Source organism: Fundulus heteroclitus, unplaced genomic scaffold (genome assembly GCF_011125445.2).
Source record: "Fundulus heteroclitus isolate FHET01 unplaced genomic scaffold, MU-UCD_Fhet_4.1 scaffold_49, whole genome shotgun sequence".
Classification (NCBI taxonomy): Eukaryota; Metazoa; Chordata; class Actinopteri; order Cyprinodontiformes; family Fundulidae; genus Fundulus; species Fundulus heteroclitus.
Genome location: NW_023396912.1, coordinates 2,329,577 through 2,352,163, shown reverse-complemented (window position 1 = coordinate 2,352,163; position 22,587 = coordinate 2,329,577). Strand labels below are relative to the sequence as shown.

The 22,587-nt window shown below is 43.8% G+C and overlaps 1 protein-coding gene across 1 annotated transcript in view; it reads left to right on the top strand.

Moving 5' to 3' along the window:
- The window catches only part of LOC105923632, an 869,484-nt gene that overhangs the window by 259,410 nt on the left and 587,487 nt on the right, over positions 1 to 22,587 (top strand). The window lies entirely within an intron of this gene.

Here is a 22,587-nt window from a genome sequence, read left to right as displayed (position 1 = left end):
TCCAGTCTTTCCACCGCCGGCTAACGTACCAGAGTTCCACAAGGCCCAGGTCCAGGAGGACCCGCCGGCTTTCTACGAGCTCATTTCCGCCAGCCTCCAATGCACTGAGTTTTGGGAGGTCCAGGTCCTTCTCCAGCGCCAGCTCCTCGCAGCTTTAAAGGAGAAGTCTGGTCAACAAGGAAAAATTAGTGGATCTTTCGCTATACCTAAAACTAATACGTCCGTGGTGATTTAATAAAGTTAGCGTTAATCATTAAGAAAATAAAAGCATAAATTGTCGTCTCGATCACTGTGTATGGGGGCGGCCATTATTGGCCAAATATGGGCAATAATGGCCGCCCGACATCACATCCTGTGACATCTCTGTGCGGTAAGGCACTGCGCTCTACAAGCTAATTCAATAGGGACTGTACACAGCTGCGATCAACAACAATTATTTCAGATTTCGAGAGGACTTCACTATTAAAATTGGCAAGAGCTATTGTTGAAGCAACAATGCTCACGTGCATGGCAGTTGGATGTTCCAATACATCGGGTAAAAGTGAGAAAAAAAATTAGCTTTTTTCACCTTTCTTTTTTTTGAATTGACAACTTGAAGAGAGATGATTTGCCATCTAACTTCTGGCCAGAGAGAAAACACGTCGTCTGTAGCCAACATTTAGAAGAAGAATGTCTTCAAGATGACATGAGAGTGAGACTTTTCGGTGTGTTTTCTTTTTCATAATGTAGAATTTGCCGGAACATTTGTGTACCGATCAGAGCGGCGGAGTGATACGACACACTTAGAAAGAATGCTCACTGTTGTGAAGCCCACTTATTTTATGCAGCTTTGGTCTTATTTTTTCGCTTGTAAATTTCATAAGCTGCGGGTTGCAGTTTTTTTGGGCTTGTTTCTGAAAATGTAGTCGATTGTTTGGGGTCTAAACTAAGTGACGCTGAAATATCCCTCCGCCTCATAATGCCCTGCAGCTCATCCTGACAGCAGAGAGTAAACTCAGAAGGAGCCGCTCTGACCATATTTTCTGCAGTTTACGGTTATAATAACTGATAACTGCTGAAAGTAGATTAGGCGGTGCAGATCACCATTTTGAGCAGAGATTGGTTCTAAAGATGAATTTTATACTCATCTTATAACACTGTAGAACCCAACCCATAAACTGTACTTTAATGCTTATTTTTTGTCTTTTTATGTCTCTTAAATGTAAAATTAGTATTAATTTAAATTTAAATGCTTAATACGTTGTATCACTCCGCCCCTCTGGTCGGTAAACAAATGTTCCAGCAAATTCTACATTATAAAAAAGAAAAACCTACCGAAAATCCTCGCTCTGTCATGTTCAAAACATTCTTCTTCGAAATGTTGGCTGCATATGACGTTGTTTCTCTCTGGCCAGAAGAGAATCCTCTCTCTTCAGGTAGGTAATCCAACAAAAGAACCTCGTGGATCATGAATGAGAAAAGTGAAAAAACTGATGTTTTTTCCACTTTTACCAGATGTATTGTTACATCCAACTGCCATGCACGTGGACATTGTTGCTTCAACAATAGCTCTCATGAATTTCAATGAAGTCCTCTGGAAATCCGAAATAATTGTTGTTAATCGCAGCTGTGTACAACAGCTCCTATTGATTTAGCTTATAAAGCGCAGTGCCTTACCACACAAAGACGTCACAGGATGTGATGTCAGGCGCCCCCATACACAGTGATCCAGACAATAATTTATGCTTTTATTTTCGTATTGATTAAGGCTAAATTCATTAAATAACTACAAATGTATTTGTTGTAGTTATAGCTAATGAGCCACTGATTTTTCCTTGTTGACCGGACTTCCCCTTTAATTCACTCTTAGCCCTGCTGTAGGCCAATTGGTCTCCTAATCTGAATGCTGCATCTCAAGCTTTCAACAGGGACCACACTGTGCTGCCCACCCATGGTTTCTGGTTAGGACATTGGTCCATGGGTAGGACAGCATCAGTACAAAAGTGAATATAAGACAGCACAGCTGATCGTTGGATCAGTGTCTTCTTTAAATACATCCCCGTCTGTGTGTTCGAAACAGTCCTGTAAAGCTGAGTAGGCCTCCTTAGTCCGAACTGGAAAGGTTTTGGTCACAGTTCTGGTTCTTCAGGTCAGTGGCTTGTAGGCAGGTATCATCTCCACTGCATTTGGATCCAATGCACCAAAGTGAGGAGCAGCAGCTGCTTTTTATGCTCATGGGAGCATAAAAAGTGCTGTAGACTTGATCTGTTATGTTACTGTCTCTGGTAGGGAACATAATGAATTTATTGAACTTATGATTAAAAAACCCTGCTACAATCACAGCCACATCTGGGTTGCTGTCCATAAGTCCACTGATAAAGCAGTAAAAACACCTCTGCTGTATTAGCATTAGCTTTAGGGCAATACTAAAAAAAAAACAATAAGAATCACTGAGCTAAACTCTCTAGCCAGTTTAAAACGTCTGCACTTAACTGCTAGAAATTCCTGGTGTGGGGAACAGAAGCTTACGATCTTTTTTACTTCTGTGCACCAGGTGTTATGAAAATACATAAAAATACGGCAATCTCAACAACCCAAAAAATATTCTTGTTTAGTTGGAACAAATATCTTGTTATAATAATCATTACAGCTTTCCGATCAATCTGCTGAAAACAGGTTTTGAAGCCAATTAAAGCATCCAAAGTATCATAATCTCTGAGGTTTGATGGTTTTTCCCCCACACTACAGTGTAGCAAAGTAATTTTGTCATACATTTTAGAGTTGTGCTAAAGTTAATTAGTGAGTTATTTATAATTTGGGGAGAACTTACTTTAAATTCCATTTTTAAATGAAATTCCATTTCATTTAAAAATTAATCTAATAATTGTCTTGTTTTCTATTCTAGTTCAGTTTTAGTGACTAGTTCTCTGCTACTTTGGATATGACTAAATCCTTATCTTTAGGTATATTGAGTCCTTCAGTTTGGAGATGTATCTCTGATGTTCAACCATGTTCTCTTTTCTGTCACATTGACTCTTTACTACAACAGTATCATGAACATAGAAAAACATGCAATAAAAGTGGACCTGACCAACAAAGAGAAACACGTGGAAGGAGCTGGAGAAGAGCAGTTTTACCCTTGGTCCTTGACTCGTGTTGACCTGAGATATCTGAATGACATTAAAGGCCAAAAATAAATTGGAAAAAGGCTATCAAAAAGAATAAAAGAGACAAAAGAATATCAGCATCCTGAAACTTTGGTTTGCTGTCCTTGACAAGAATGTTTTTGTCAGAGAAAGCAATAATAATGGAATAAAGAAATGAGCTTATTCTGAGACATGAAGTTAAGGTTATTGTTTTATATTTTGTCTTCAGCCAGTATTTTTCAGTCTATTAGTAGAAAATGATCCGGACTGTCTTTAGCGGAACCTCATGAACAGGAAACTGGACGACCACAGAGTGTTTTTCAGATTCAGTCAGCAGAAAAAAAACACAAACTGCAGCACAGCGTCAATCATAGAGGGGAAACATTTACTGCCATTTACCAAGTTACACCAACTACAGACCATCAGATAAATAGTTGTCTATCTTGATCTATTCATTTTTGAGTAATAAAAAACATCTATATTTTAGAGCAGAGCTGAGGGATCGACTGAACAGTGTGGCCAACCAAGGTTTCAACGACACATGTTACATTTGCTTCAAATGACACAATGTTGGTCTGTCAATAAAGTGTCATTTCTGGAAAACTCACTGCTGCTTCGAAACAGAAATACTCAAAATGAGTCAGGTTCAGAAAAATGCATGTCAAAAAACCTTGTTTCTAGAGAGGAAATGGCTTTATGGCTGATATCAGTCATTTACTTCCTTTATTTTTTTCAACTATTCACAAACAACAAAACATGTACATTTTGTTCACTTTAAAAAGCTCCTGACTCAGTTTCGCATTTAATTTAATATCAGTTTTCTATTTTTAATAACGCTATAGTAATTTTTCTGTTGTGAACTTTCCCTTACTTGCTCCCAATCACCTAAAATAAAACCAAATTAATCGAAATTTACTGTAATTCTATTTTAGGTGGAACTTTTTTAGTTTTATTTCAGTAACAGAGAACGGATGAAGGAACGTTTCTCTCACCTTCAGATTTTCTCTGAGCATGTAGTCTCACCAGTAGAACCAGAATCAGAACCTGGAGAACCACAACAATCACAGATGGAAGAGACAGAAGAAGGTAGGGAACACAGTGGGGATTGGGGGGTGGAGAGGCTGATGTAGGTGAAGGAGAGGTTGTAGGACCAGAAGTGGTTGATGTTTGCCCTGAAATAAAGATATTTATGAAATGATAAATAATGTCTTTTCAAACTCACAGTTGAACATTTTCTTTATCCTGCTGACCTGAGACAGAGATGCTGCTGGATGGAGACTCTCCATGAGCGCTGATGTTACACCTGTAGAGGCCTTCATCAGAGCTGGTCACATGGTGGAGGGTCATGTGACCTGCAGGCTCAGTCCTGATGAGGGAGCCATCTTTATAGAAAGCAGCTGGGAGGTTGGAGGGAGCGGTCTTTGTGTGACAGCTCAGAGTGACGTCATCTCCCTCCATCACAGGGAGGACAGGACTCTGCAGGATCACTGATCCACCTCAACACAGAGACAAACTACAGCATTTCATCCATTTCCACACAGCTTCATCAACACTAACTCCACAGTCTGATCTTACCAGTGACAGTGAGCTGGACGCTGCTGCTGCTGGCTGCTCCCTCTCTCCACTCACACCAGTAAACTCCACTGTCCTCTGGGACCAGGTAGGGGATGTTACAGGTAGAACCAGCAGGTTTCCCCCATTCATCTCCACACTGAGTCCTGGTTCCTCTGGTTGTGTTCCTCCTCACAGTCCATCCAGCAGAGCTGTTGTCCTCCTCACAGCTCAGAGACACAGAGTCTCCTTCAAAGAACTGAGATCTGCTGGGACTCACAGTCAGACCAGCTGAGACGACTGAAATGATACGATCATGATTTTAGTTTTCAACAATAAGACAGAAAAACAACATTTTCATTAATTGTCAAAATTAGCTTTTTTCATAATATTTTTGGGTGTACATTTGAACCGAAAGAATATTTCAGATATTCAAAAGTATTTTACTGTGACACAAGTTTACCAACCTTGATCTGTTGTACAGAGCAGCAAGAAGGTCAGAACTGGAAAAAAACCATTTATTTATTACAAAGTAAAGCTGCCCAGGTTGAATAAAATGTGCTCTGAAACTTTAAGTAAGACTACACATATATTTTAATAACTGTTTCTAAACTATGATGCTATTGTTCATAAAGGTTAAATCAATTGTTTTAATCAATATTTTATATATCGTCTTTCAGCAACAAACAGAGTATTCTGGTCCTTTATTAAGGTGGGATGAGTTTTATATAGAGATCCGGACCCCACGTGACTACCAGTGTTCGGGACACCATTTTGGCAGTAAAAATGACCAGCGCCAGCGCCGAAGCTTTCAAACCGTCGGAGTACTCATCTCACTTTAATTCGAATGATATTGAGCTTTATATTAAAAAATTAAATAGATTAAATATTACCGACCCATACAATGCCCCCGGGGTGCTTTTCACAAGTATCTCCGCTGAAAAAGACGTCCCAGATCTGCAGTATCCGGATATATACAACTATCTGATAAACTTTCCATCGTCCTTCTCGGGTGACTCTCTAAAAGCCTACAAAAGTTTGGAGGGTTACAAATGGACTCAGTCTGGCTTTGTAACGAACATCCAGCTGTGGAATCTTCAAGCAAAAAATTGCTTTATCATCACTGGAAGGGTAAGTGTCCCAGTTTAATCGGTAGTGTAACGTTAGCATGGCTAGTAGGGGTCCGGTGTTAATTCTGTTCCCCCGTGAAAATCTGTTCTCCCTGTGTCGGGAGCGCGCTTTACAGCCGTTTTCACGGCGCTTCTGATTGATTTCTCGGTGAAACAACTATTTTACAATTTTGTAAACAGCTGCCGAATAAACTGAATGTTACAACCTTGACATGATCATACGAGAAATCAATTAGAAGCGCCGTGAAAACGGCTGTAAAGCGCGCTCCCGACACAGGGAGAACAGATTTTCACGGGGGAACAGAATTGCGCACAACACCGGGTTGTTTGTTTATGTTAGCTTGGCTAGCTATCCGTGGTGCGTCTGGCTATCTGAAGCTAGTTTGTATCTTTGATGTTCTCAACCAAGGTAGCTGACATTTTTAATTTCATGTAACTTATAGGTTAATCATTCCCAAAGGCTTAATGACCCGCAGTTAAAGCCATGGATGGTGGTGAAGAATGATGGGGTTGTCTTGGGAGCCCACTGCAATTGCACAGCTGGACTTGGTGAGAGCTGTTCCCATGTGTCAGCTGTGTTGTTCAGCATATGGCAGCATAACAGTGGCAGAAATGAAGCGATAGCTGTAACATCTAAGAAGTGCAAATGGGCCACCCCAAGTGAGGACTCTGTAAAGAAAGTGGAGTATCAGCAGGGCAAGGACATAATTTTTAACAACTCTCAACAATATAAAAAAGGACAATCTTCAAAAGGTCATTCTGCCCCCCCAGCTTTCCCACCTCTGAGCAAGCCAAACTTTACAACAACCTCTCCCAATGCCGCACACAAAAGGACCAGATCATCAAACCAGCAGTCCTGTCTGTTGTCAAAGAGTATGCAGCATCCTATGTGCCAAAGGCTGTCATGCTGGATCTACCAGAACCCCTCACCATCCTGTATGACAAGCAGGCAAGAGACCTCAACCTGGCAGAGTTACAAGATCGAGCAGAAACACTATTTGTAGACATAGCTGTGACCAAAGAACAGGTACAGAACATATTTATTTTGTTTAAAATAACAGGAGCTAATAACTGAAATCTAAAAGCTATCATGTACTGCATGTGTACAGTCTGTGCCAACTTAAAATGTTATGTGTAACAGTTTTGATCGTCATTTTTTCAGAGTGATATTGTAGAGGAGGAGACCAGAGCCCAGTCCAAGTCCAAAATCTGGTTTGAGCAAAGGAGTGGTAGGGTAACAGGATCTACCTTCAGAGCAGCCACAAAGACAGATGTCAGAAAGCCTGCAGTGTCTCTGATAAGACAAATATGCTACCCAAAGTCCCATAATTTCACCAGTGAGGCTACCAGGTATTCAAGAGCATAGAAGGGTTAGGATAAAATAGGGCATGCAGTGTGTATCTGCTCCTATGTGTAAAACTTTAATTTCCAGATGGTCAAGTGAATGTGATGTATGTAAAATAACAGGAAGGGTAAATCCAGGAAGTACTATTCTAAAAAAGCTGGAGTGTAAAACCAAGTAGTATCCTTTTGAAAGTGCAGGGAGGTACAAACGTGGGGTGGCATTACTATTGTCCAAAACTAATGTGTTTTTTTTTCAGATGGGGATGCCAGCACGAGGAATTGGCAAGAAAATACTATGAAATGCAGCATCGCCTCTCACACACGGATGTCATGGTAGAAACAGCTGGATTCAGGATTTCACCCCTGCACCCATTTATTGGGGCCTCACCTGATGGATATGTTTCCTGCAGCTGCTGTGGTTCAGGTGTCATAGAAATTAAGTGCCCATTTTCTGTAAAGGACCTTTCTGTTAATGAGGCAGTAAATTCTGTTGCTCACTTTTGCCTTGAAAAAGATGCGCAAGAAAAAATTAGACTGAAGCGGGACCATGCATACTATCATCAAGTGCAGATGCAGCTATTTGTTACTGACAAACCATATTGTGATTTCATTCTGTGGACTTTAAGGGGAAGCACTTCACCATTTGTTGAACGCATCACACCTGATGTGCATTTCTTTCACAAAGAATTGGAATGTGCCCGTGACTTCTTTAAGAAATGTATCATTCCAGAGCTGCTAGCCAAGTACTTTTCTGCGCCAAAACCAGCAGCAGCAGCTGATCATAGTCAACAACAGTGGTGCTACTGCCGTGAGCCAGAAGCAGGGAACATGTTGGTCTGTGCATCGGGTTTTTGTTCAGTTAAAAAGTTTCACCAAACCTGCCTTCCCATGAAAAGGGTCCCAAAACAGTGGGTATGTCCCAGCTGCCGAAAAGTAATCAATGCCCAAAAAACAAAAAAACCTGTGAAATGTGTAAATAGTAGTAGCTGATACTGTACTCTTATTTCTGAATAAACAGTTGTTAAACCAGTATTGTTCTCTTCCCCATCATTAGTATTAAGTATCTGTAGCAATCAGGGATATGAAACACAGGTAGGTCATTCATATCAAACACACCAGAACAAATATCTGGTTGAGTGGAAACTCAGTTAGAATGGGTGGATGTAAAACTTGATCTGTAAAGAGAACCAGAATGTGATCGCATCAAAATAGTGAGTGATCAAAATGATGAAAAGTAATGTCACAACAAGTAAGCAAGAAGTGAGAGTCACAAAGGTTTATTTGCTGGTTGAGCACATCTGTAGCCAGTCACATCATTTTACTGTACATCCCCATCACTGGAAGGGCACCACAGATTCAGACACATTTGTAAGTGCACAACATATGCTCACAATCTTGTCAAGGTAGGTCACATCATTTTCTCTGTCTATGTCTGTGAAACTTATAGGGACAGTGCTTTGCAAGACAGTGTATTTTTGACGTAGAACTCCTATTACTCTTTCAATATGTATCCTAAGAGAGGCTAGACATCTGGTGTTCTCCAAATCAACTGGATCTAATTGTTTCTTTCCCCGAGTAAATGCTGGAATCTTTAATTCAGCTTGGCATCTCTTTAACCAGGAAACCTCTGTCTGCTAAAACTACGTCCCCTGGGTGCAAATAAGATAAAAAGTTACTTTGTTCTGTGATGAACTTATCACTTGTGCGACCTCCCCATCCAGTGGAAATGAAACAAATGGAACCTTGAGGGCAAATTGCAATTAAATATTTGATTGTGTGGTGTGATTTGTATGATGAGTAACACTGAGCACTGGCTAGCAATCTACTGGGTTTCTCTAGAAATATTTCAAAACAATCTATTATGCAAACTGTCTTTTCAAAGCTACTGTTTCGAAATGCATATGGAAGAGATTTTCTTAAGTATTCTCTGTCAGGCCACAACACAAGACTTGGCACCAATCTACAATGCATCACACTAATACAATGTTTGAAGAGCTTTGAAACAGTGGTTGAGTCAATGCCAAAATAAAAAGCCAAAAATTCAAAGGACAAGTTCATTCTGAGCTTTAATAAAGTTAACATGTACTGCTGAAAACATGTTAAACCAGATTTAAGTTTGAGAAAAGGAGCCACAATATGAAAAATTGTCATGAGAATTGAATATGTTGATAAACCAGTGAGAGTATTAACTCTTTTATCATCGTTATGCAAGCTCCTCTCATTCAGTGTAGTCCTATTAATTTTTTCTTTCAACAACATATTCTCAGTCCTTAAAGCTTGGCATTCTTGCTCAAGAGATTGGATGCGTTTACCACAGGTTTCAGTGCTGCATGGTGGAGTTGCTGGATCATCCTCATGGAGAACAGGCTGGACATCATTTTCAGGTTCCTCATGGGTAGATTCAAAAGGCTCTGTGGTGGGAGTTTGGTCTGCAGTAGGGTCCTTGTTGCTGTCTTGGGGACAATCGGTTGATGCTCTGGTGAAAACACAAAAGTAGTATATAAAGAGTATATGTATACACTACTGGGGTCCGTTCTTCGTACGTTGCTTAAAACATCCGAGATCAAATGACACATCCAAGATGATTTCATCCGGCTAATCATGATCCGGCTAACTGGGTTCTTCCAACACACCTGTTGTTTACGATTAGTATGGCTGGATTGAGTTATCTGAGACAACTGCGCGTTCAAGCGTTTGTTTAAAAGGGTAAATGTTTCGATAGTAGAAACAATGATCAGCAGCGCTGCTATTGGCTGTTCAGCATGGCCAAAGAACGCCCACAGTTTTTCTCCCAAGCAGAACACGAGCTTTTAATGGAAGGTTATGCTGAATTTGAGTCATTAATTAAAAAGACAGGTAACACCTCAAAGTCTGCTAAAGCCAGGAGAGAGGGCTGGCAAAAAATAGACAAATTAAATACGTAAATACTGTCCATGTTAGATGTTTCTATCACTTTCTACAGTATGTATTTTTGCATTAATTTCATATTTACTTTGTTATTTTATGTCAGAGCCTCCACGGGAGCCACTAGAACATGGGGAAAAAAGTGAAGTACAACAATATTCTACAAAATGGTAGCCTTTAATTATTATACTGTATTTTAAAAAGCAACTTCTTCCTCTTTTTTAAAAGCCACTGTTGAATGATGTGTTTGTCTGTTTATAACAGCCACCAATAAGAAGGCTGGGGGGAAAAAAGGGTTATTTTTACTTTTGTTGCATGAGGCATGTTTCACCCTTTCTTTTCTTTTACAAAATGACACATAGTGCCATCCGTTTCCTATATAAACGGCTTCTTCAACAAAAAACTTTTTGGTTTATAATTTTACCAAGTCCATGCAAGTGGGGTTTAACAGGTTAAGGAACTTTGATATATTCACCTGGGAGGGATGGCTTTTGCAGATAGCTTTGTCTGCTCTATCTTCTGTAGCTTTGCTTTCTGTCGTCTGTTGAAAACCTCCAGTCTCATTTTTCTTTTCCTCTTCTCTGGAGATGGCACGTAGTTGAAAATAGATGGAACAAAGTCCGGACTAAAGGGATTATCACTCTTTCTCCCTATAAAATAAATAGAAACATTTCAGTATTGAACTGGGTTTTGTTTACTACGTTAGCACTAGCTTACAAAATATGACATCGGTAGCCCCACGAATTGCATGCTATAATTCAACTAGCTAGTATGAAACTGATCAGAAACCAATATTATAGCCTATTAAATAATGAAGATACTTTTGTTAGTAAGCTTTATATTCGGTAACTTACCTGATACGAAGTGATCGCTGCACAAGCGGAATCCAACGGCTGGGGGGTCCCATCTTTGAGTCTTGTTTTGCCTGCTCCTGGCTCTTTTAATGGCACTGATCCACCTAGCTCGCCTCTCCACATCTTTAGGAATGCGGTAAAACGACGAACCTTTCCCTTTCCCTCGTTTATTTGTGCAACCTGGTGCACAACAGTTATCAACCATCTTTAGCCTTCTTCACCACCACAGTCTGCCAATCTGCCGAATACTGCCAAGATGGCGGTGCCCCCGGTTTCCGGTCCCGTAACAACGTCATACCCCGGAACTCAATAGATGAACTTCTAAACCAGACCTGGTGAAGCTGTTAGTTTTAATAGTTGAATATTAACAAGCTTGGAGGTCCAAGCAACGAGAAATAAAATCCACTTTTAAAAACAGAATGGAGTCATCTGTTTGGACCTGTTACTCCAGGTTCTGTGTTTAGAGCACTGACTGAAACACAGACAGTAACTTGTTGATCATCATGTTCATGGATCAGCTTTCCAGCTGTGGAGTTTATTTATGGGCCATTTATTTATTTAATTATTTTCAGTCAGTTTTAGTCCTTCAGACTCTCAACATTTTTCAGTTTTCTTAGGACTTTTCTTACTTTTTCTCTCTTTCTCAACAGGAATGATTCCAAATGATCTTTTTTCTTGTTAATTTTTGCTTGTTAATGAGCAGGAACCCAGACTAAAACAGTTCAGGCATTCCTGCATCAGAGCAACTTGATGGTAAAAGCCAAACAGGTGAAACTGGACCAAGCTGTGGTGAAGCAGACCTGCTGCTTGATGACCACAGCATATGTTAGATGAAACTCTCTGTGGATCAGAAGACACTTTCATTACACTGCCAGAACAGGTAAAACTTACATTGCACACACCCGGGCAGGTAAAGCATTTGGAGGAAAACTTCACTCATTTGTTTCAGTTAAAAAAATCCAAAGTTGAAAACCAGATTGGGTCCACAGTCTAGTTAAGAACGATGGTTTGTAAAGAATGATGCGGTTCTTCTAAGACCTGTCTTCAACCCAACCAGTTGGGTAATGTTCTGACCTGGTATTGGATCAAAGCAACCCGACCTTTGACCCAACAGAACCAGTCAGTCCGTGGAGTTCATTAAAGGAACCAGCCGACCCAACACTTGAGTCCCGACTGTAGAACCGATATTGGGTCAAACCGAGCCAACGTTCGACCCGGCAGCTTTCAGCCAGCAGCTGAGTTAAGCAGCATTTCCAAGTCTGCAGTGTTTAGAACCAGGTTCAGAAAGCTGTTGAACAGAACCAGTCCGGGAACATTTTAGTCAAATGAGTTCAGCGTGAAGCATCCATGACGTCTCCAAATGGAGTTAACAGCTACAAGACTGTAGAGAACTACTGCTGAATAGGCCTGGTTCAGGCATTTTCCCCACAGAGGAACTAAAATGATAGAAAACGTTGTTAAGATATCAACTGGGTCAGTGGAGCGTTCAGCTTAACATGGGAGCTGCATGGCACACTTAGTACCGACACAAAGATATGGCACAAATCTAATAGATAGCACCCCGTAGGTGACACATTTTCTCTACTGATGACACAGTTAGGAAGTCTACAGCCCTTGCATCGGTGTGTACCTAGAATTCCTTTATAATGCTTGGGAGATGTTCAGTCAGGGCGTCTTGCCGATCAAGGGCCCGTCAGCGCTGATGTGTCTGTAACCATTTACTGACTTTAGTAGATTAAATAAGTTTTCTGTTTCGAGCGTCTTGCATCTAAAGTAATATTTAAGTGGGGGTCGCCTGAAGGGTGTTTAACCGCCGACCGGGTGCGGTAGTTTATAACAACAGGAAAAACTACTCATAGATTTAATAATAAAAGGATGAACAGGAACATGAAGGCAGTTTGTTCCAGACGTGAACAGGTCAACAACATCAGACTGATGGAGATTCTGTGAGACTCCCAGATGAGAGGAGCAAGGTGATTGTATTGCTTCCTTTCAGCACCGCTGCAGCTCCCAGAGGAGCTCAGCCTCCAGAATCGGGTCCAGTTGGGCTCTTTGATGGGCTAAAGTTTGCTTTCAGGACCGCTCTTCCACCGAGAAGCTAATTCTTGGTTCTGCTCTTTGTTTTCATGCTAAGTATCAACACTGTTGCTGTAATTGGGTTTCCTCTGAGTTTAGGGAGGAAAACATCTGGTTCTGCTCCGCCCATAAATACAGAACAACTGATCCAGAAGCACAGCTCTTGTCCAACGCCAAATATATTTTTACAGCCTTTGTAAACCCAGAGGCCCATAAACAGGTCTGTGGTGACTTGTTGATGTCTCCAGAACTGCAGAGAAGTTCTGTTGCATCTGGTTCTGAAAATGCTCCAATCCAGTGTCTCCTGGCTGATCTGCAGGCTGCTGAAGCTGAAATATTGACTTACTGTTTAAAACTCTCTGTGGGCGAGGACAAAATCCCTCCAGAGTCACGAGCCTGCCGGAACCGGACCTTTATGGACCATCATTAGTTCCTGCCTCCTGAGGTCTGGAAGTCAGTGGAGTTATTTCTTCCTCCGTCGTCCAGAACCAGGACTGTCAGGTAAATGGGTCTCTCTAAATGTCCCTGATGTGTGTGTGTGTGTCTGTGGATGCTGATCCAGTGTGTTCCCCTGTGATGGACCAGTAACCTGTCCAGGGTGGACCCCACTGACCCAATGAGCGCTGGAGATTGGCACAAGCCTCCCGGGTCCCTGCAGGACCAGACGATAGATGGATGGTAGTTGTTAGCAGAGAGAGAACAGCAGAACCCCAGCAGCACCAGGCAGACAGCAGCCCTGAACCCGACACGGAGGCAGGTCCATATGAAAGCCCAGGACCGCTTCCCCGACTGTTTCATCCAACAACTCTGTTTACTTCAATATTCATTTCCATCCATCATGGTTCAGGTCCGGTTCAGCCCCCCATCATCTTGCTTCCAGAACTTTTCTCTCTGTCTGCAGAATAAAACGCTGTTTCATCTCTGTAGTGAATGGTCATGATGATTATTACAGCCACGAGAACTCTGGTTCCACGCCTCCTGTGGTTCTGTGGGTTTCAGGGAGCCCATAGAAAGTCCCTGACATGTTCCTGTCTGCTTGGTTCTGACTGGTGGACCACTGATCTGTAGAACAGCAGAAAAAAAACAATACACCAGAATCGCAGAGTAGAAAACGCTGCAGTGGAAACCGGTGGATCAGAACCACAGTGAGTGTGGGCAGCATGAAGGCTCTGACTTCAGAACTTTTAATAAAGTCTGTTCTCCTGTTTCTGGAGGAGTTTCATCTAAATACGTCACCAACGAATATGGGACCTTTGTTCATTAGCAGAACCACTTGTCTCTGCTCAGAACTCCTCTCCAGCCTGTTAGCTTTAGCTTCTGGTGTCGGTCCAGATCTTCAACATGACTCAGAAGGACTGAAACACAAAAACAGTTTCCTGGATAGATTCACAAAGTTTCCTCTCAGATATTCAGAACCATGGAAACCTTAAAGGGTTCTGGAAATTTCTAGAAGTGACCGGATTCTAAACTCAAACACTTTAATTCTCTTTTATCTAAACATGTGAACTGCTCCCAGACCACAATGTCTTACATATAAGGTGGTTCTGAACCATTTTATTACAGTAAGTGAATAAAATCTAACATAGGCAGAAATAATTGTAGAATCTGAGCAGAACCGGGTCTACATGTTCTGTAATCTGATCAGCACAGAGCTGGTTCAGAGAACATCCTCACTGAATCCTTCATCACTGGAGGGTCAGGAGAACCATGACCTAACCTGTTCAACGCTTTGACCTCTGACCCCTCTGCAGGGCCAGTGACGTCCAACAGATGGCGCCTGAGCACCAAGCACACATCCTGCTGGAGAAATGACGGCAGTGGTTCTGACTGAATCCTGATTGGATCAGGAGTTCAGATGTAAATGTTGTCATTGTTGTAAAATCAGGGTCAGATGAATTAATTGGATTCACGTGTTTCTGAGCAGGAGAAGAAAACTGATCGCAGAATAAATGAGGAAATAATCAGCAAATATTTCTACAAACCCTCAATAATCCTGTAATAAACTAGAGATTGCTTTAGTTTTAATTTTGTGTGTGAAATCTTGCTAAGTCCTGATTTCTATAATGTGTCCAGTTAAAACTCAGAGTATATATAAGTACATTTCTATTGATAATCTAAAGCCAAACATGTTTTTCCGTGTTAAACTGTTTCAGACTCGGGGAAACTCAAAGAGCTGTAGGGAAGTTTTAAGCATCTTCTACCAGGTAACAAACATCCATCAAATATTACATTTTGATGAATAAACAGGAAGTTCTCATAGAGTCTCATTGGTTTCAGTGATATGCCGACGCTCCAAATAAAGAACAGACAGGAATAAAAAAGCCAGAAGACTGGTTCTATCCTCACAGAGCAGAGACTGCAGCATGGGTTCCTTCATGGTTCCTCTCAGGGTTTGGACCGTTTCTCACTGCTGCTTCAGACGGTACCAGCAGCCCTCCTTCCTCCTCTGGGGGTCAAAGACGGCTCATCACACGTCCTCACCATCACCACACGAGACAAGCAGGGACACAACTAGCTTTGTTCCTTCAGATCAACATGAAGGAACCTAACCTGAAAGGTTAGAGCTGGGTTGCAGGTTCAAATCCTAGCTGGGCTTTAACTCCTCTCTTCTATCTGCTCTCAGGTGGTTCTGGCTGTGCAGACTGGGTTGGAGGCAATACCAACATGAAAATCAGAAACAAGGCAGCATGAAGCTAAGAGAAGATGTAAAATCCATCAGAGACATCCCATAAACATTTTTATAGGCAGCAGAACCTTCCAGAAAGTCCAGAGGATGAAGAAACCCACTGGGAACATAGGAACCGACTGAACCGGTGGACCCTTAGCTACTGAGGAGAAACCTGAAGGCAGATTCAAAGAAACCCTAAATAGACTCTTAGCAGCACCAGCAGCATCCTCCAGAGGGCAGCAGTGAGAGCATCAGAATCTGCTGGGTAGCAAAGACATGACGTCACAGGGTCGATGATCACTAATTATTACACATTAATTACTTAAATCCATTTTAAATCCTCCTGTTCCTGCTGTTCCTCACCTCAGGACATCCTGTTCCGTAACAATAAGACTATTTTCTGTTCCAGATGCAAACATGTGGAGATAAAAGGTTAAAGCAGGTCTCCTGCTTCATGTTGATTTTTAGATTCCGATTCTGTCCATAAAAGTTATGAACAGAATCGGTGACAAAGGGAAACCTTGGCGGAGTCCGACTCTCACCCGGAAACGAGTCCGACTTACTGCCGGCAATGCGGACCAGACTCTGACACCGGTCGTACAGAGACCTGACAGCCCTTATTAAAGGGCCCGGTACTCCATACTCCCGGAGTACCCCCCACAGGATCCCCCGGGGGACACGGTCGAATGCCTTCTCCAGATCCACAAAGCACATGTAGACTGGTTGGGCAAACTCCCATGCCCCCTCAAGAATCCTGCTGAGGGTATAGAGCTGGTCCAGTGTTCCACGGCCAGGACGAAAACCACACTGCTAAGCAAGCTTCTGCAGCCGAGGATCGAAACGCCAAGGTCCCCACCCTCGACTGCCACCCATTGTACATTGCACCCAACCCCTTTGAGCCCATTGGAAGGGGGACCCATGTCATCTCTTCGGGCTGAGCCCGGCCGGGCTCCGTGGGTAAAAGCCCGGCCACCAGGCGCTCACCAACGTGCCCCACCTCCAGGCCTGGCTCCAGAGTGGGGCCCCGGAGAGAAATCTGTTTTCATGCAGACAGAAAGCAGATAAAATGTAGACCAGAACATTCACAGGACGACAGAATACTGAAACGTTACATTAGTAGAGTTGCAGACGTCAGTTAGATCAGGAACTGATTCATCGATCGACTATTTTGTTTGGTTAATAGATCTAAAAAAAAGAGACACTGAGTACATTAACACTCTTCAATCAACAAGCGATAAACTAAAACAAACATTTATAGAGCATTTATATTCAAATTTAAAGGCAAAGCATGTAAAAAAAAAAGAAACTCAATTCAACGTTCACAACAATTAACTAGGGTTATCCCTGTTTGGGAAACAGAAAATATAACTTGTGCTGTAAATAATTATTTTAACTTAATAATGGATAGTTAAATAATTATTCACTAAATAATGTTAGTGAATTAATATACTTCAATAAACAAACATTTTTGAACTTAAAGCATTTTGAATTCAAAACAAACATTTTCAATACACATTTAAAGGCAAAACCATGCAAAAAATAAATAACGTTCACAACATGGTGATTTAAGCTCATTTACAGTTAGGCCCAAAAATATTTGGACGGTGAAGTTTTATTTATTTGATCTGTTTTTGAAACCTTGTCCAGGATACAATTATATGATCAATATGGGCTTAAAGTGCAGACTATCAGCTGTAATGTGAGAGTATTCACATCCAAAGTGGATCAGGGGTCTAGGAATTACAGCTCTTCAATACGTAGCTGCCTCTTTTCAAATGCCCAAAAGTAATTGGACAATTTACTCAGAAGACTGCAAAAATAAATAACAAAGCTTCCCTCGTTAACCTGTCATCAATTAAGCAGTAAAAGGTCTGGAGTTGATTCCAGGTGAGCTGTTGGCATTTGGAAGGGGTTGCTGTGAACACAACATGTGGCCAAAGGAGCTCTCCATGGAGGTGAAGGTAAGATAAATAAGATAGACTTTATTGATCTCACGTTGGAGAAATTCACTTGTCCCATCGGCTCAGTAGTCAATAGTCAGAAGCAGGTGCCAAAAGTAGGAAAAGGTGCATCAGTTATATACAGTGGATCAAAAAGAAAATGAGAAAAAAATAAGAATAAAAACACAAAGAAACTGTAATATTCTGAGTTCTGTTATGGTTTGTTAGTGTTAGTTTTCCTTCTCTTTCCTGTCTTTTGTTATCTGGCTGTTTTGAGTTCTGTCTAGTCTGGTTTCTTGTTTAGATTAGTGTTTACTGTTGTAGTTTATTCTATTATGTCTTCAGAAGTTTCTTAGTTTGGGTTTTTATTTGTTCTTGTTTTGAGCCTCGGCACTGATGTCTGGTCTAATTACTTACTCTGCACACCTGCCTAACTCCACCCCTGCTGCAATCACCTCTCACCGGTTTCACCTGATTCCACCTCCATATAAACTGCTGAGACCAGACATCAGTGCCAGGTTGTCTTGTTGAGTATGGGTGAGTTTTCCTCTTGCAACTTTCTGTTATGGTTTGCTTTTGGATTTTTGACCCCCTTGTCTCCAGAAACCTGAGCCATCCTGTTTTGCCTGTTCCTGCCGTGCCTGCCCCGTTACTCTGTTTATTTTTGTGCCGTCTTTTTGTTTGACGGTCTTTTTGGCTTTTTTCCCTGTTTTGCTTTTTGTTAATAAAGAACCTGATCTGAACCTCTGCTGGTCTGGCTGAATTCTGGGTCCTCTGCTCCGATTCCTGACAGAACAACCTGGCCACTCATAGGACCCATCGCCAGACCAACACGTTCACTTTTTTGTTGTTTTTCCCCACCATGGACCTGACACCGAGTTTGCTATCAGGACTCAAAATTATGATGGACACTTGGGCTTTGTTTGGGACAGAGGAGGATGTCAGGCGCTTACCTGAGGTCGTCTTAGGTGCCTCGTTTAAGGGATCACGGCTGGCATTTTGCCCTCCCGGTGTCGGTCCCAGACGCAACCACCTCTGCAGCAGTACAGCCCGCCGCCAGAAACGCAGGCGAGCAGCTGGTCCGGCTATTGCTTCCGTTCCTGGTCCTGCCTCTGTGAGCTTGGTCTCAAGCTCTTCTGGCCGGCGATCGGTCGAGTCAGCTCAGCAACAACCGGTCCCCAAGTCTCCAGAGGGGGCCCTGGAGGGTCCGCCTCTCCCCAAGTCTCCAGAGGGGGCCCTGGAGGGTCCGCCTCTCCCCAAGTCTCCAGAGGGGGCCCTGGAGGGTCCGCCTCTCCCCAAGTCTCCAGAGGGGGCCCTGGAGGGTCCGCCTCTCCCCAAGTCTCCTAAAGAGACCCAGGAGGGTCCGCCTCTCCCCAAATCTCCTAAAGAGACCCAGGAGGGTCCGCCGCCAGCGGGCGCCGAGGAGACCCAGGGGGGTCCGCCGCCAGCGGGCGCCGAGGAGACCCAGGGGGGTCCGCCGCCAGCGGGCGCCGAGGAGACCCAGGGGGGTCCGCCGCCAGCAGGCGCCGAGGAGACCCAGGGGGGTCCGCCGCAAGCGGGTGACGAAGGGTTCCAGGAGGAACCGCTTCTGCCCAAGCCCCAAGAAGGGGTCTTGGAGGACCCACCCTCTATTTCAGCTCCAGTGCCGGTTCCCCGCAGCTTTAAAGCCCAGCCCCCAGTGCTGGCTCCCCGCAGCTTTAAAGCAACACATCCAGTACCTGTTCCCCGCAGCTTTAAAGCAACGCTTCCAGTGCCGGCTCCCCGCAGCTTTAAAGCAACGCTTCCAGTGCCGGCTCCCCGCAGCTTTAAAGCAACGCTTCCAGTGCCGGCTCCCCGCAGCTTTAAAGCAACGCTTCCAGTGCCGGCTCCCCGCAGCTTTAAAGCAACGCTTCCAGTGCCGGCTCCCCGCAGCTTTAAAGCAACGCTTCCAGTGCCGGCTCCCCGCAGCTTTAAAGCAACGCTTCCAGTGCCAGCTCCCCGCAGCTTTAAAGCAACGCCTCCAGTGCCGGCTCCCAGCAACTCAAAGACTCAGCCTCCGGTGCCAGCTCCACGTAGCTTTAAGGCACCGTCTCCAGTGCCAGCTCCACGTAGCTTTAAGGCACCGTCTCCAGTGCCAGCTCCCCGTAGCTTTAGCGCACCGTCTCCAGTGCCAGCTCCCCGTAGCCTTAGCGCACCGTCTCCAGTGCCAGCTCCCCGTAGCCTTAGCGCACCGTCTCCAGTGCCAGCTCCCCGTAGCTTTAGCGCACTGTCTCCAGTGCCAGCTCCCCGTAGCTTCAAAGCACTGCAGCCCGAAGCCTGTAGTCAGGCCCAGCCCGAAGCCTGTAGTCAGGCCCAGCCCGAAGCCTGCAGCCAGGCCTCATCAGCAGCCTGTAGCCAGGCTCCCACCATAGCAGCCTGTAGCCAGGCTCCCACCATAGCAGCCTGTAGCCAGGCTCCCACCATAGCAGCCTGTAGCCAGGCTCTTTCTGTAGTCGCCTGTAGCCAGGCTCTTTCTGTAGTCGCCTGTAGCCAGGCTTCCCCTTCAGCCGCCTGTAGCCAGGCTTCCCCTTCAGCCGCCTGTAGCCAGGCTTCCCCTTCAGCCGCCTGTAGCCAGGCTTCCCCTTCAGTCGCCTGTAGCCAGGCTCCCGCACCTGTAGCCAGTAACCAGGCGTCGCCTCCCTTAGCCTGTAGTCCGGTGCCAGGTTCTGTTTTCTCCCTCTCCAGGCCCCGCCAATGGTCTCTGAGGGTCCTACCGCGCCGCCGGCCTCCGAGGTTCCTGCTCCGCCGACGGCCTCCGAGGATCCTGACCCGCCGACGGCCTCCTGGCCGCCCGCCGGAGAACCTGTCACGCCGGGGCCGCCCGCCGGAGAACCTGTCACGCCGGGGCCGCCCGCCGGAGAACCTGTCACGCCGGGGCCGCCCGCCGGAGAACCTGTCACGCCGGGGCCGCCCGCCGGAGAACCTGATTTGCCTGGGTCGTCCGCCGGGACGCCCACCAGACTCTCTGTTCAGGAAACTGTTTTTGAAGTTTTTCAGTTAGTTTGGATTCGCCCTATGTGGGTTGTTTTCTGTTTGGACTTTTTTGGACCTTATTAACCGTTTTTTGTTTCAGAACCTGACCCTCCGTCCTGGAACCCCCTCCTCCCGCCCGGGTTTATTTATTTATTTTTGTTCTGTTTTGGACTTTCATACACATGGTGGGCGTCTGGAATCCGCCCTTAAGGGGGGGGCTCTGTAATATTCTGAGTTCTGTTATGGTTTGTTAGTGTTAGTTTTCCTTCTCTTTCCTGTCTTTTGTTATCTGGCTGTTTTGAGTTCTGTCTAGTCTGGTTTCTTGTTTAGATTAGTGTTTACTGTTGTAGTTTATTCTATTATGTCTTCAGAAGTTTCTTAGTTTGGGTTTTTATTTGTTCTTGTTTTGAGCCTCGGCACTGATGTCTGGTCTAATTACTTACTCTGCACACCTGCCTAACTCCACCCCTGCTGCAATCACCTCTCACCGGTTTCACCTGATTCCACCTCCATATAAATTGCTGAGACCAGACATCAGTGCCAGGTTGTCTTGTTGAGTATGGGTGAGTTTTCCTCTTGCAACTTTCTGTTATGGTTTGCTTTTGGATTTTTGACCCCCTTGTCTCCAGAAACCTGAGCCATCCTGTTTTGCCTGTTCCTGCCGTGCCTGCCCCGTTACTCTGTTTATTTTTGTGCCGTCTTTTTGTTTGACGGTCTTTTTGGCTTTTTTCCCTGTTTTGCTTTTTGTTAATAAAGAACCTGATCTGAACCTCTGCTGGTCTGGCTGAATTCTGGGTCCTCTGCTCCGATTCGTGACAGAAACAGACCATCCTGAGCCTGAAGAAAAGAATAAATCAATCAGAGAGAAAGAAGAAATGTTAAGAGTGACCAAATCAACGGTTTGGTACATTCTGAGAAAAGAAAGTGCACTGGTGAGCTTGGGAACTCAAAGAGGCCTGGACGTTCACAAAAGACAGCAGCAGTGGAAGATGGCAGAATCCTTTCCATGGTGAAGAAACCCCTTCACAACATCCACTCAGTGAAGAACACTCTCCAGGAAGTAGGTGTATCAGTATCTAAGTCTACCATAAAAAGCCTTCATGAGAGTAAATACAAAGGATTCACCTCAAGGTGCAAATCATTAAACACCCTCAGAAACACAAAGGGCAGAATTGACTTTGCTGAAGAAGCCAGCCCAGTTCTGGAACAGCATTCTTTGGACAGATGAGACGTAGATCAACCTGGACCAGAATGATGGGAAGAAGAAAGTTTGGAGAACTCATGATCCAAAACACTCCACATCTTCTGTAAAACGTGTTGGCATTGGCATGCATGGCTTCCTGTGGCTCTGGGTCACTTGTGTTTATTGATGATGTGACAAAGGACAAAGGCATTCGGAGGAATTCCAAAGTGCACAGGGATAAACTTTCTGAGCTTCACAGTACAGATGGACAATGATACAAAACATACAGTAAAGGCAACCAAGAGTTTTTTTAAAGCAAAGAAGCAACGACCAAGTCAGTCACCAAATATGAACCCAATATTCATTTGCCCAAGACCCACAAACAAGCAGCAACTGAAGACAGCTGCAGTAAAGGCCACCGCCTGTACTGCGTCACAAAGGAGGAAACCAGCATTTGGTGATGTCCATGGTTTACAGACTTCAGGCAGTCACTGCCTGTGAAGTGTTGCGCAATTATACACTGTTTAAAGTTATTTAATGTTTCATAAATAACCCTCTGTCTGTTAAGTATTGTCTGGTGATGATCAGCTCTTAAGCTGATATCAGGACAATGGTTGAAAGGGATGAATTCGAGCACTAGCGATCTTTTTAACAGCAAAACCTGCACACACATAGAATAAAAGGAGTGACAACTTCTTTTCAAGTTCAAGAATTTATTAACAGAAATAAAATGAACATCCAGAGAACATCACTATGTAATGCTGTTTACCTGAGTTAACACAATATTTCGATTAATAAATCCTCTCTACTAGGCTAGTGAA